This window comes from Tauraco erythrolophus, chromosome 6 (genome assembly GCF_009769465.1).
Source record: "Tauraco erythrolophus isolate bTauEry1 chromosome 6, bTauEry1.pri, whole genome shotgun sequence".
Lineage (NCBI taxonomy): Eukaryota > Metazoa > Chordata > Aves > Musophagiformes > Musophagidae > Tauraco > Tauraco erythrolophus.
The window spans coordinates 61492634-61508750 of record NC_141470.1 but is presented as its reverse complement, the minus strand read 5'-3'; positions in this window follow the sequence as shown (position 1 = coordinate 61508750).

Below are 16117 nucleotides of genomic sequence, written 5' to 3'. Positions count from 1 at the left end.
AGGAGCAGCAGCTCCCCCACCGAGGTTAGTCCCTGATCTCTGCACCTCCATTTCCCTCCACAGCTTTTTCCTCACCAGTCTCAGAGGGCAGGAGCTGTCTGGGTAAGGTGAGGTTTGGAAGCTGCAAGCAGATGCCCGCAGTGGCAGAGGACAGCCTTTGGGAGGGTCGCTGGAACAAAGCACTGAGGATGCCTGAGCTTCGATGCCAAATCCACGAGTCCCTTAATGGTGCACATGGGCATGATGCATCCCTCTGTCCAGCTGTGCCTGGACCCGCAGCTCTCCTTTCCCAAGCCAACATCTCTACTCACATTGTCACCACGTGCTCTGCCTCCAGCACTTGCTCAAAATCAAATGGAGTTCACAGTGATTCGGTTGGAGGTACCTATATCCTTCATTCCCAGTGTTTCACCATGCAACAGCGAGCAGATGCTCTTCAGATTCAGTTTATCACAAGAATATCTTTCATTAAATCCTGGCTGCTAACGCAGCACAAGACTCTGCATTAATCCAACACGCAGCCACCAACAAATTCAGATTTGTTGCTAACAAACGTGAGGAAATACTTGGCTGCTGATGCATCCATGACCTTGGCTCCAGTGTCACAAGGAATTACTGTTTTCCCTTTACCTGCCGCCTTCTCATCCATTTTGCAGGATGTGAAACAATTAATCATGGAAGAGCGGAAAGCACTCCTCCTCGCTCTCGGAGAGGGGAAGACAGGAGCTGCAGGACATTTCTAGCCCCAGTAAAAGGCATTGGCAAAATGCTCTGGCACCAAGTCATTCTACAGAAAAATTAGCAATGATCTCCACTGCAACATGGACTGGAGCTGGCTGGATATTTGTCAGGGTTTTGGCACGTGTGGGTTGGGGTTGGTTGGGGTTTTTTTGCTTTTATATAAATTAATTTAGAAATGAAATGCAGAGGTGCCCCTTTTATAGTGGTGCAGCTCAGAAAGTGTTGATTTGCAGTTTTTGTGAGGGTTTAGGTGATAATACTTTCACTGCAGCAGCCTGTTTCTAGACCATGGACACACTGGTTTGCTTCCTCTTTGCTGGTTTGTGGGGTATACATACCAGATATATATATGTTTGCTTGTTTTCCATGTTTGTATTTCAGACCTCCTTTTTTTCCTCTCCGGGCACCCTTATTGACAGACTAATAAATATCACAGCATCTCTTTCCCGTAGATAGGAGGGCTGCAACTCTCTGTTCAAATGCTCAGAATAATCCATTTTTTCACTGCACATAATAGGGGAGGAGAAGAAAAAAGCCTTATAACCCGTGATAGGTGATGAGGCAGGGGAACAGCATGTACACAAAATACTCCGTAGTGGCTCTGGAATTACACTGTGACCGTTTCTGAAAGCTTAATTTGTCATTTCAGGATTTTGTATACCAGAGGATCCAGCTGCAGGCTTGAATCATTACATTCCCGTCAGGGCAGCTCACAGAAATGGTCCAGGAGGTAAATCGTGCACCGGCATTGCACGGTACATTGTTCTCAGTAGGCCAGGTAAGAAGGGGTTTGCCGAAAATGGGGCGTTTCAAAACAACAATGTGCCTGTAGTTCTGGAAACACAGAATCAGATCTGAAGTTCTTGGGTCAAGAGCTGTTCTTCTGGTCTTCTCCAGCACTATCTCAGAATGCCACAGGCTCATCTCCTTTCCCAGGGGCAGCGTTGCTTTAGTTAGTTCCATGCTGCAGTTTGGGACCAGACACAGGAAAGCCACACTAGATTTGAAGGCAGGATTTGCATCACTGATATATGATGGCTGCAAAACTCGATGCTCCAGGCAAGACCAAGGCAATGGGACTTACTAAAATCACTGCTTTTCCTCAGAAAAAAAGTCATCTCTTGCCTTCATCGCAGGAAGTTTGCCCACTGACACACGGAGCTTTGATAGCACAGGGCAATGAGTGAATAAAACTGACAAGGGTAAAGGAGAAACGAGGTATGAAATTAAATAATGGATTATAACACTTGTCTCTTGCCTGTGAGAATTTGGAAAATAAGAGACAGGAAGGCGCCTAGCACCAGAAATACCATCCAAAAAGGCTCATGAAAGATTTTATTTTTATGAAGACATGCTCAAAAGGAAGACAAGCAAAGCACGGCTCTAAAACAAATATAATTTTTCACAGTCAAAAAGATTAGTCTTGCTCAATAGTCTACAGCTAAGTGGGAAGAGCTGGTTATTAGGTGACAGTAGAAAAGAAATAGAACAACGCTGCAGAATATTACAGATTAATATTGGAGGGATATCACTTCCATATGAAGACAGAAGCTTCTGAGGTCTGAGATGGGGGATTTACATCAAACCTACAACTTAGTGAAGTGCCTAGTTTAAGGCTAGAGTGTACGGACTGTCAGAGACACAACGCTGGAAGAGAGCCTGCTGAAAGAGCCCAGTAAGGATTCACCATTGCTGTAGATCACAACTGCAAACCCTGGCCAGAAAACCACAGTGGACCAAACGAGCAAACCGCAGCCCCAGGGACTGGGGATGCAGAGCCAGAATTGCAAGACCCAAGGAAAGATCTGCAAAGCCTGGTGTATTTGCACAAAGGGTTCTCTATCCGGTGTGGAAGTACATGTGGGCTTCTGCAACTCTGCTGCTTTTGCAAGAACCTGACAAGAACCCACAGAAAAATACCTTGAAAGAAATCCCAAAGGTCCATCCCTGCAGGGAGCAGATGGCCTTGACACAAAGATGACGAGGAGAACTGCTCATGGGGATTTCTCAAGAAGCCAAGGCAAGCAGGGAGTGAAATGTCAGTGTGAGCGTGATGCTCTCATCAATTGAACACTCTGTGAGTGGGTAGATAGAGCTTCAGTGAAAGGGTTGAAAAGAGAATGCAATCGTGCTCATTGATGAACTTGGCTATCACAGTAGGAAAATCATTTCTATCAAATAGAAGCAAGTTAGATGTCAGAGGAAAACAAAATGTTGAAGAGTTTGTTTCAAGTAATGAGTTCCTGTTCCAGGGCTGAAACCATTTTAAGCTTCAGTGTTTGGGTTCATCTCCCCCAGCTTTCAGGATGTCCAGCACAGAAACTTGCGTCTGTGCTGCCTGCCCAGAGTCCGGCATGGGTTAAGGGAGGAGAAAGGGCACCTCTGGGATGCAGTTCATCTCAGCTAGTTTAGAGATCTAGCTTAGGAAGCAATGAGCTGTATCCTAGTCATGAGTATTTTTCTCCATCGGATACAAAGGTAGGCTTTACTACACAGGTATCTACATGTGAGCTGGTTGATCACCATCGTCTGAAACCAGGGTGGGATTCATCTTACTTTACTGAATGAAAATTCCTATCATAGGACAGGAGCTTGTGGAGAAGAAAAATAAAGAGAAGCAGAACTAAAGAAGGGAAAAGAAGCCCAAAATAAAAGGCCAGTTCCCAGTAGAAGGTGAAGGCAATGCAGAAAGTGATACCTCTAAAGTAAAGTGAAAAAGAGGCAGAATAATAAAAACCCTAAGCTAATGTTTCTGAACATATTGAAGGAAGCCAGATTCACAGGCCAAGGCTGGCACAGACCTGCTTATGCTGGGAAAATACATATTGATTTTGAATCATTGTTCTTAGAATCCCAAAATAGCATTATTACAGATTACAAACCAGTAACCATGTGGTGTCCTGTCTAAAAGTCTACCTGCCAGTCGTAGCATAACAACTATGGAAACAACAGCAAACAAACCACACCTTTAGTGTTACAAGTTGAAGTGTTTTAGGGGGAAAAAAATTATTGTAAAGAAACTCCTCTGAGCCCAAAGCAATTTGGCTCTGTCTGGGATCTCCAGTTTATCTGCCTCATAGGAAGCAATGCCTACAGCCCCAGCCCAGCGTGAAAATGTATAACAAAGTGTTATTTTGGGTGCTGGGGGGCAATTCCACCCTCCTTGTGCCTCTAAAGGGATTACTAGAGGGGACAAGACCTATAGGAGAAACAGGAAACCTTTCATCAGGTTCATGCACAGGAAGGGAAGATGGCAGGTCTGGTTCTCCAAGCTGCAGAGCACGGCTGGCTGGGCTCATCACGCCGGGGAGGGGACTGGGGGGGTCACCACAGGGACACCTGGGGTGCACAAGGGCGAGACGGCCAGCACCGAGCACAACCAAATCCCGTAGAATTGCTTTGTCAATGCTACGCATGGCCTTCCTTCCTTCCTTCAAGGCAGTAGGGCTGAACCACAGTGTCCCAGAGCAGCCCAGTCAGAGTCGTTTTGGGAACAATAAGAGTTTGCAGCTGAAGACAAGCAGACAATGCCTCTCGTCAGCTGGCAGGCATATTTTTCAATTTATATCTTACACTAAGTTGCATCCAAGTCATTGCCCCAGCCAGGCAACTGCCCCCCACAACCACAACCACCATCACCTACACCTACTGCCTGGGTGAAGAAGCTGCTACCCACACCTGAACCTCTTCCACCCAACACCACGGCTGTACCTCCGTCATCGAGCTACCCAGGGGAGCAGGCTGGTCCCGCAGGGGCCAGCACTGCCGGGGGCCAAGTAGTCGCTGATGGAGCTGCTGCTGGAGCTGCAGCCCTCTCCGGGTCTCCAGCAGCTCCTCTGCAGCCAGAGTGCTGCAACCTCTGGGGTTTGCTGCAAGCTTGACATTCACGTTCAGAAACTGGGAATTTTTAGCCCTTGGCAGAGGCACAAGAGATGATGGAGGAGGGAGAGGGGGATGGAGAAGAATTTGATGCTGTTTTGAGCGCAGCAAAAACTAGAGAAAGAAAAAATAATCCTGCAGAGGTAGAAAAGCTGATTTACAGCCGGGCTCATGTTCAGAGTGGCAGCCACCGACATCTGCTAATGGCAGTAAAGTCCTCCCACTTTGGCTACGTATCAGCTCCTGTACAAACTCATCCGGAGGCTGACAGGCACCCTGGGCTGGCTGTTTCAGTACGTTTTATTGCTTCGGCGCTTGCAAAGGGAACACGTTCACGTCCCAGGTGGCTGCGAGCCACACGTAACTCACAGCCTCCCCTCCCACCAAGGTTTAGGTCCCCAGCTGACCTGCTGGTGCTGCCCCAGGCCCCCAGCCCACTTCACCACAGCTCCACCGAGCCTCAGCTTCCCTGCAGAGGACAACACCACAGCAGACAACCTTTCTTTTACCCCACCAGAGTCTCCATCAGGAGGAAGGCTCCAGCTGACCAAGCCCAGGGCAGACATCGCCTGGGGTGGGGGGAGAGCTACAACTGCTGCTAAAACTCCTCTGCAAAGTACTCGAGATGCTAATGGGTTTTAATTTTCCATGAATTTGCAAAAGCTGTATCCTGCAAAGCTGCAGACGATTGTTCGTGCTTCCTCACCTAGTTAACATTTATTATATTTTTCAAACAGACATTAGGATTAATTTAATCTTGATTTTTTTTTCCTGAAGCAGGCTATAATTAAATGTCCTCTTCCTGTGACATTTACTGGGATATAGTGAGGCCAGGGCATTTTTAAAGACTCATTCAATATAACTAGCATTTCAATTAGTGTAAGTGCATGAAGTAAACACGAAAAAAAAACAGCCCAGTCACTTGAACTCATTTACATGGGACAGTCTGATTTTTAATTGACTGCTATTTTTTGCTTTTTTTTAAAGGAGAGGAAGTCAGTCTGAGTGGAGGAAGTCCTAGCAAAGTATGCATGTTAAAGCATGCTGAATTTCTTCTCGTTTTCTCCTCAGAGCTGTAATATATTTTCCTTTCCACAGATGAAGCTTCATATTGACACTTCATCTTTGTGCTGCTGCTCTTACTTGGGGAGATTTTCGTACAGAAAATTTCCTACTGAGCAACACTGTTTCACTGAACAAAGCTGCTTCTCTTTTGGTCCATCACATCAACATGCCTGAGCATGGATTGGCAAAGGCACGTGTGATATTTCCAACGGCTTACCCTTCCTCTTTAAAAGCAATTGCAGAGAAATATGATATTCTTCTCACTCCTATTTTTCAGGGAACATCTCTAAAAAAAAAAGAAAAAAGCCTCCTTTGGGGGTTCACAGATCCCAGCTATCTACTGAGAATGAGGTCATTAAAGCAAGAGTCACATCTTACCATGTATTAGTGCAGCATCTCACACAACAGACCCCTGACCTTGCTGGGGGTGCCGGGCACGAGGCACGCTACGCAGCAGTAACAGCCATTGAGCCTTTAATAAGATGTCTCAAATTACCACAGGAGACATTAAGGAAAGGGGCATTTAATTACACTTCGGGGGGGGAGAATGGGGAAAGCAACAATCGTTTTAATCCATCTCTCACGAGTGTGGGAAAGGAAGAGCATCATCCCTGTGCCATTTAAGTCTCCTTCCTGTACCACCAGTGACCGAACCCGAGGGACAGTGGGAGAGGACCCCAGCCCACGGATTGACAGCGGCTCCTGCAATGGCAGCGCCCGGAGGAGCAAAGCAGAAGGCTCCGTTTTTCCAACCCAATATAAAAGCACTTACAGGACAGCACTGGGAGAGCCTGTCCTGCCTGGAGCAAGCTCCCCATGTTCCACAGGAGCTGGGCAGCCAGCCGCTGCCCAGGGCGGTGCGGCTCCAAGAGGGCTCCGACGCTTCTGGGCTTGTTTCAAGAGCCACAGGGAGAAACAATATGGTGAAGGTGAAGAGACGGGCTTGGAAAGAAGGTGGATCCAAGCTCTCCCTGCAGGAAGCAGAGGCTTGGAGGCTCACATGGTGAGAGGGGCACATGCCCAAAGGGACGGCTCAGTAATGGGCACAGGAGGCTCCCAACACAGCGGCAGTGAGGAGCGCTGCATGCAGGTACCTTACCCTTGATAACCCAACCAGGCTGCAGTAAATTGGGCAGGTCTTTGGGCACTAATTACCACCGAGACACAGAGAAATATAGGGATAGTGCTCGGGAAGAAATCCGGCATCCATACTGCTGTTTCTCTTCCCAGCAATACTGTTGCAACACCAAAATGAAGCATGATTACAAAAACCAAGAGAATTCCTAAAAATAAATACCAGTAAATGCCTACATGTGAAATGTAGCATTTTATCTAACACTACCAACTGAACTAAACACTACACTGCTGGCTCTGCCGTCCCCGGAACAAGCACGGCGCATCTCCAATTGATTTACCCTTATTATTCATTTTGTACCAGGGTTTGCAAATTCCTCTCCCAGCGCAGAGAATATAATTTTTCTCCGTTGCTGACGAATGGCAGCAGGCTGACTTCGATAAATCCCACTTGGTCAGAATCGAGTATCTACATAATCATTCCTCCTAACCGACCGGCTGAAACATTGCCGGCACTGCATTAGCAGAAGGCAATTTCAGTAGTTGCATTTATCCTTCCTTTAGCCTCTTCCACAGATCCCAGAGCTTTCCCATTATTTCAGGCACTGGAGATGCTTTCCTCAACTTCAGTGCAAAGTAATCCCTCCAGCAGGAGAGGTTTGAATGCCACCATCTCTGGGTAGAAAGTCACCTTTGGGAACGCTCAACCCAGAACCATCATCCGCTCCCGATGGGAAGCGAGCATCCCACTGCCCTTTTCCCACTATGACAATGGCACTTGGCTTGAGCTGGAACCCAACAGACCCCATGGTCAGGGTAAGATTTATGAGCACTTTAGCAACATGTTTATTTTTCTGCAGTCGGTCACTACACACTGACAAGTGTCCTTTCCCATGACACTAGGCTCTCTTCTGTGCCTCGCATTTCTTGGCCAACAAGACTATGTGGAGCCCCTTATTAATTAATCTCTGGCCATGCTCAAAATTTGCTGCTGGAACCCCCAGTCAGGAATCTGCACTCCCTTTTCCTGGGCACAGAGAACCTCATTTCTGCCCTCCCCCCTCGCCCCACCCTTTTTTTTTTTTTGATCGAACTTGCAACAAGTGGGTACCAGTGACAGACAGGGGAGGAGGAGGAAGATGACAAGTTAAGCGCCGAAGCCGACATGCCCGGCATACTAATGAGGCTCCTCAGTGCGCTGCTGCGCTCACCGGCGGCAAACCATTTCCCCATCTATCCCTTCGGCAGTGGAGAGGCGGCACGGAAGAGCACTGCAGGGAACGCAAACCCATTAGCGTTGCATTTTAGTTAAAGGCAATATCTAGAAAGCTCCCGGCTGCGGGACGGAGGCGGCACACCTGACCTGCTGTGCCCTCTGGATCCTTGGGAAGGGACAGGGACTGGAGCCTCCCCTATACCCTTCCCAGAGGAGCCCAACCCCAGCTCCCTGCCCCATGGATCAGTTTTGACTCACGATCTCAGTGCTCCCTGGGCCTCGATAGGAAATCACTTTTTTTTTTTTCAGGGACTTCTTTTAACACCTGGGACCTCTTGTCTGGACTTTGCCAATTAGAGACAGAGTTGCAGAGGCTGCAGAATTGCTCTCATTTTGTATTTCATTTTTTCAGTTAGATTAGTTCAGGGATCAGAAAATGAATGAGCTTAGCTCGAGTCCCATAAGCCTGCTTTTCCTCCAGGCAGCTAAACGCACCGCTCTGCTTGCTAGACAAACATTTAATCACTTTCTGCACTCGGCATCCTCTGCCATGCAGGGAGATGGGCTCTTGCCAGGTTCCTCAAACAGACAAAGCCGCCACACGCGTACGTTCATCTCCCAGGCAAGCTGTGGCCAGAGCACAAGGACAGGCACAAAGAGAGGAAATCGCCTTTTGTAGAAGAGAAACCTTGTAAATAGGATCAGGTTAAACAGGCTCCCTGACTTCCAGAGCAGCTTCAAAGCAACTGTAAAACAGGAATCTGTCTGATAACATACCTTCCAGACAATTTATGCCAGGAAACATAGGGGAAGGGAGATCGACTTCCATGTGTTACCAGTGCCAAACACCATGGTTTTGAGAGGAGGGTGACAGGGACGATTTCAGTTCTGTGAAGTTTGCCTTTTCATGAGGACAGTGGAAAACCCATACTACTCAATTTATCCAGAATAAGAGTGCGATGTAGGTGACTTCTCATCTACAAGTACCAGGTTGGGAAGAAGTGTCTGATAATAGTCTTCAACCTAGCAGAAGGAGACGCAATGAGACATACCAAGCTGAAAAAAAAAGATGCTGGGCAAATTAAGGCAGCAAAGGTAACTTACTACTGAAGCAACTTGCTTAGAGACCTTGTGAATTCATCGTTGCTTGAAGTCAAACCTGGGCATCTTTCCAAGAGCTATGTTACAGCTCAAGAATAAATTACAGGTGTGACAGAGCTGATGTTCTGGAAGCACAGAGATATGATAAAGGCCACGGAAACAGTCGCATCAAGCAGAAGTCATTACGAATAAATTGGTATTCCTTACCCGATGGGAACTGCTCAAGTGTGTGGGAGAGGAAAGGGGAGAGAGGGATAATTAGGGAAAATTCCCACAATTGCCTCCATAGATGGCTTGTCCTCTTGAGGCATCACTTGTTTCAGGAGGCTGGATGAGGCCCTTGAGCTAAATCCCAACGCTGCTGAACTCTGAGAAACCATGGTCACCCCAGTACGACATGCCAAACACATGCCCCGCACACGCCATCTGCTCCCACCGTTGCCCCACTAACCTGAGCAAGGGTGGACTTGCCTTGTGGGAGCCTGAGATGTTACTGTCCCTGGCAGAGCCAGGGAGGTCAAGCTGACGTCCAATGTGTGGAAATCGCCATGGTAAATCAAAAGTCAGCTGTGGGTTTAAAACTCACCCACGGAGAGACATGAGCGTGGGACAGAGACACCAGAAGACCTACAGGAGTCCCCGCGGAGCAGCAGAAGAGCTGTGAGCATGGCCAGCCTGGGGATCTGAATGGGTTCTTGTTGCAGAGGTCATCAGGCAGGTTCTGAGATTTTTTTAGGGCTATTAAAGTCTGAGGGGTGGGATAAGCCATACAAAACACGGCTGTGGGCCTTTCTAGCCTTCGAAACCTACGAGAACTCGTCCCACTTGATCATTTGTCATTAGACGCGTGGGTCCTTCATGCCTTTCAGCACAGCTTGTGCCTCCCCCTCAAATTATACTCATCTAGACTTCTCTTCAGAGAAAACCCCCAAATAAATCATTTGTGATTCATAATTTATTCAAGCAGTTCCCAATCCTTTGGACTAGGCATTGCTTGGGTTGTCATCTGATAAGATTAATCGCTTTTCGGAGCCACTGAGAACACCTTCCCCATCCTCTCCTCCTCAGAGCTTTACTGGCTCTGGCAAAGTACAGGCTGGAGGTGCCACCTGGCACTCCTGCATCGAACACAGGCTGTCGAGAAACAGTTTGTGTAGAAAGACAATCAAACTCAAAGTTTCACAGCAATAAAGAACGTGCTGCATCTGTCACTCAGCTCTGCTAATGATGAATTCCCTTTGCCGTCTTGTTTCCAGGACTTCATCAAGAGCTAATTTCTAGCCCTACCACACAGCCTGGACTGAAGCACCCACTCGTCCACCATCTCCTGCAGAAATAAATCTTGTCAGCTCAGGGCTCTGAGCTGCTCCCTGTGCCCACAGCGTAGCCTACACCCCATGCCTCCTTTCCATCCCCCAAAGACTTGCACCGCCTCCCTCCAGCCCCTCGCTGTTCCTGCCATCACCCTTCCGCAGCCTCAGCTTCACATGGGACAAGAGGCGCGTTTTTTAACAGTAGATTTCAGTATCTTCAAACGTCTGGAGCAAATCCAACATACGCCAGGCTTGTCACACAAGAGACCTTCTTAGAAGAGGGGTTGAGGGGAGTAAAGAGGAAATGCGAGGACACATCCATGCCCCTTCCTCCTGTAGGGTCTACAGATGCTTCCCAAGCTTCTGCTGTAGGTAATATTTAAGAAAGCAGCACGCACACACTGCCAGGCTTCCAGCCACAAGCACATGGCTTCTAAAGGCTTCTGCAAGCATTAATCAAATACTTCAGGACACACAGTTTTCACATACTAATTTACTTAAATGACATGTTACTTTGTCTTCACAACAGAGACACCTAAACAGCTGAACAGAAATCACAAATTCTCATAGGAATAATTAGTATACAAAAAATAAACCAAGCTGAGCGAGAGCCACCCAGGCAAGTAGCCCTTGGGGTCTGCCTACAAAACAACTCATTTAGAATTAAAATAGTTGCATGCTGTAGAAATTCGGACAGAGTTCTCCAAAGCTCCAGCTATTCTAGGGAAACAACCTGCTATAAAAGACTGTCGTGAAAAACGGATCTTGTGATGTGCAGCCAGACCCAGCATGGAAAACAGACCAAACTGCTCATCTGTTACTCAGGAGAGAAGTTACTCAGAGTCTTAGAGATGAGACCATGGCAGAGGTCCCAATCAACTCCCCCACAGACTGTGATGGTGCTTCCACTACTCCCAATGTAGGTTTCAAGGTACCTTTTGTTGATTTCTAATCGCCCACGCTAGTCTGTAGCTGGAATAGAGCTCAGCAGTCTTGTTGATGAGTATAATACGAGGACATTGTTCTTGTGCTCTCCAACTTTCCTCTGTGCTTTGATTATCCCTGGTTAGGAGTTTCCAGAAAAACCTGCTATAAATACCATCATTGCCAAGAAGCGAGTCAACACCAAGGGCAAAACCCTTCCAGCATCAGAGAACTTTGCCTTCAGAAAGCAGGCCTACTAGGACATCTCTCTCCAGAAGCTTCTTGCCATCCAACCAACGACCCATCCCTCCAGTCTGCTGCTCAAACACGTGACCCCAGCCTCTACAATGCTCCTCCAACAGGGCCACAACCACACACAGCTCCTCAGGTCAGCCTCCTTCCCGCCAGCATCGACTTTTCATAGAACTTATTGGATACAAGTCAAAAATAACCCTTTGCTACTAGACAACATCTACCACAAACCTCTTGTGCAACACTTTATCTGAATGCACAGCCCGAAAGGACATTATGAGGCCTTTGGTAGCCATGTATCACAAGGATTAAGAAATATCTTATTCCTTAGGTACATAATTGCTCCTCCACAACTGTGCAACATTAGCTAAAGGTTTTACCTCCCAAACACCCACAGGTTGGCAATCCAAGCCCTAATTTGGCGTTATTCTAGGAAGGACATTCTTATTTATCCATAGGAAGGACACATTCTAACGCTTCCCGTCTCCAGACACCAACGCTTTCACACTGACATTACTACTCTACCCTGAGCTCACAGGTGAGTTAACATTGACTTAGTTTTGGCAGAAATTATAGTTTTGCTCCTCCTCCATGAGCACGTTAACGACTCTCAGCAGTGCTGTGAGTCCCCCAGGTGACCAGCAGTTATTCAAAGCCTTTAGTAGGTTCTGAATTTTTAAACAAAGATATATTCTCCTGAGTGTTTACAAGGCATTAAGTAAACATTAAACTTTTTAGTAAAATGTAGAAACATTGAAAACTATCTCAATTACTCAGCTTTCATTTATACAGCACTGTGACCTCTCCGTCCCAGGAGGCTGTAGAAACAAGACTGAGCTACTAAATGAAAAAATGCACCTTTACAGGAAAAAGAGAGATGACTCCACTGCCTTTTGGCAACTTTCAAACTCAAGAACAGCAACAGAAATTATATAAACCCTCTTTGCTTCATTTTACAGATTACTTTTTCTTTTCAGACCAGAGCAAAAGCAAAACACTGCAGAAGGACAGAAAACTGGACCACATCCAGGTTTGAAGGCACTGCCCTCTTGTTAGCACATATTACTAGTGAAATCCTTGAGATTAACCAGTTTGATCCAGGAAACAACCATCTCCAGTGGACAAAGTAAAAAGCAAAGAGCTTCCTGGATGCAACATAATTCCCTCCTCCAAGTCCTCTAAACAGGTTCAGTGACCAACAAGGAAGCAATTCCGAGGTGCTAGATGCTCTCTCAAGTCGATAAAGCATTGCTGAATTCTTGTTGCTTCTCACGGCGTGCTGACACATTCCTTCGTTAGCAAGGCACGTCTTTCCTTGTCAAGTTTCTGCTTGGTCCCAGATGCTAACGAGAGACTGACGAGTAATCATTTAAAACTGCATTTGCTCTAACATTATAAAGTTATTTACTATCCACCTGGTCCGACTCTTACTGCAGACTGTGGAAAAGCACCTAACAAGGCTCGGATGAGGCTCCATGATATTTATTTAATACCTGTAGTGGGGGCATCCTTGTGTGGGAGACTTTCAGTTTAAAGCATTAATACAAAAGCATCTCAGGAAATCTAGCAGAAGTTAGGGAGTCATTAGTAATTTTTATTTATATATATATAAAAATTAAGTTTTCTCCTCTTATTGTAAGAGATTTTCTCTGCACCTGGAGAGACGGTCTGGCAGAAGAAGACTACTTAGTGTATTTCACAGTACGGAGGCCCTAGGCAGCGCACATTTGAGGGCAGTGAAGATGCAAGTCAGTTCATAGTTATTTGTTATGGATCTTTTTTCTTGACACTGGACTCTGAACCACAAATCTGGAGCCCTGGGCAGATCCCAGTACTCACTGCTAGCAACGCACAAAAACAAAACCAGGAGGAAGAGAAGTTATCCATCCGTGCCTTGGGCTAAAAGCATTGTTCGTAACAAATTGCTTGACTACTTTATCTTCCTTGTGTGCATAGCACAATTCTCTTAAATTATTTTTCTGCTGCTAAATCCCACTGTGGTTCTGGGTCACTCATTGAAAGTCAAAGCAAGAGGCTGCTTGTGATGGAGCAGAGACACAGGGTATTGTTTGCTTCCCGAGTACAGCATGGCGCTGAACCCAGGGCCTCCTGTGATTAATTGCAGAAACTGGAATCTTTATACAAATACTTTTAAAGGAGAATTTGATTAAGCTTAAAAGTTATCTTCTCAGAATATTTGTACCAGTGAGACTTGATCGTGCGAGGGGGAGAGAATCAGCCATGCAGCAAAAGGGAACTAGCTTAAAGGAGAACATCCAATTAACTGCTTTTGGGTTTGGTTTTGTTTTTTTTAATAATTGGTTTTAATTTATTTTTTTAAGGGAGAACATTAACAGCACAATATACTGACCAGAGGTGCAAAGCTACTTTTGGCATCAGAAAAGTCCCTGAAGTTGTACTGGAAAGGCTAAAAATGATAGAAAATATACAAGCATAATATTTTCGGCATTAGCGAATGCTGACACCTCTTACCTGAGCTGCCTCTTCAAGACAGGTGGGATATAGGGCCCAAAAGAATGGAAATTGAGCCTGGTGAGGTTCCCCTCCAATACAGGTACGTTTCTAAAGTACTTGAAAGGTACCCTGCCACAGGGGAGGTAGCTCTGATATCAGAGGCATATTTCAACAAGCAACAAAAATTTAGGACCTTCAGGAGGACGTACTTGCTTAGCAGCTCCAGAAGTTTCCAACTCTGCCCCAGATTTCCTGCTATATCTCATGGCAGGAAGCAGATTTAATCATCCTTCTAAAGGAAAGAGCACAGGACAGGAGCAGAGATCCTTTCTACAGGAAAGCAGGACAAGCCATTCAGTTATTGATGACAGAGACAAGCCTACAGGACATGCCATGCTGCAGTTTGGAGAAACACAACATCCAGTAGCTACTGAAGTTAAAATAAACACAATCCTTCAAAGCCAATCTTTCCTATAAGGAACTCAATTCATCTTACATGAGGAAAAAGAAAACATAAGCCAACACAAAATCCCCAAGCCATCACCGCAGGAATTTCTGGGAATCTGCTGATGCTCCCATGAATGCCCTTCCCAAGCCTCCTCGCACCAGCAGCGAGGTCCTGCATCTGACGCTGGGAGAACGATGAGTTACTGCATCCCAGTGGCAAGCAGCTGCTGCAGGCTGTGGTCCAGGGCAGGCAAGGTGAGTGGAGCAAGTGAAGGCTTCTTTGAATCAGCTTCTACACACAGAATAGCACACACTAAATCTAGATCAGAGCACCACAATGTGACTTTTACTTGGACAAGGGCATCTCTCAGTCTCCCTGTATCCCAAAGCCATTTATCCCACCCTGCAGGCAGCACACAGAGCATAGCCATCGACCTGACAGCCCCAGGGAGCGCTCCATCCCCAGCTCTCACCCACACAGCTGTCAATCAGCAGCTTCATCCTGGTGCAAGCTCAGACTCGAAATTCCCAGTCAGCACATGCTCCCAGCACCTCTCTTCACATTTCGTACCAGAGAGCTGCTCAGCCTCTGCAACATGCTGGGCCAGCTGCAGGCAGCCAGGCACCCAGAACAGGGGAAGACTACAGGTACAATCAGAGGCAGGCATGTCTCCTGGAGCACCCTTCTATTAGAAGCTGTGGCCCTGCCAACAGCACAAATCCCCGTGATTCAACACTACCGATCTCCTGGAGGAAGAAAACCAGCTGGCAGTAAGGGTGGACCCAACTGGTGAACCAGAGCTTGCCCAATAACCCTTCTGTACCAAGAAGAAGGGAGCTTGGAAGAATCTTCTGCCATGTGGAGTTCAGCTCAGTAACCACAGCATCTCCTTCACGTAGTTTCAGAGTTTAAGATCAATGGGGAGGTTGTCCCCAAACCTGGAAGAAGCACCTCACTAATGTTATGGACAGACTGAAATGCAACCTAGTTTTATTCCCATCAACACAGCCATTATGTTAAGATGGCTCTGTGAGCCCTGGGGTGCCATTTACAGAGAAGGGGTATGACCCCCAGCCCTTCTCCCACCTGCCCAAGCAAGCCAACCTCACAGAGGGCCTTCCTTTCATTTCCATCTGCTCAGGCAGACCCATCTTCCAGACGGTGAACCAGGATCGTACACAATGCCCCAGAGGAGCTTTTCAAGGCATTGGTGTGATGGCATCAACCTTTCCTCATCTAGCTGGAAGTGCGATGCCCAGTGCTGCAGTCAGGGGTCTAAGTTGTCGCCTTCTCCCAGGGTTAAGCCCAGGCAACCATGGCACTAGTGTGGCTAAAGCCCAGCTTCCACACCTGAGAAAGAGCCCTAGGCTCTGCCTATAACCTATAATAAGGAGAGAAATAAGCACTTTGAGGATGTAATACATTAGATCAGGTTTTGACATCTAATTTAAGATTAATTAATTACACCCTAGAAAAGCTTATTTCTCTCTAAAGGATTCTGGACAGCCAGCTCAGGCAGCAATATCCATATCCAGTGATGAATCCCACACCTTGTGATTGACTAGCCAGGCTCAAGTCTTTCTCTGGCAAACCCGTTGCGCCCATTCTTCTACTTTGTTAATTCACCTA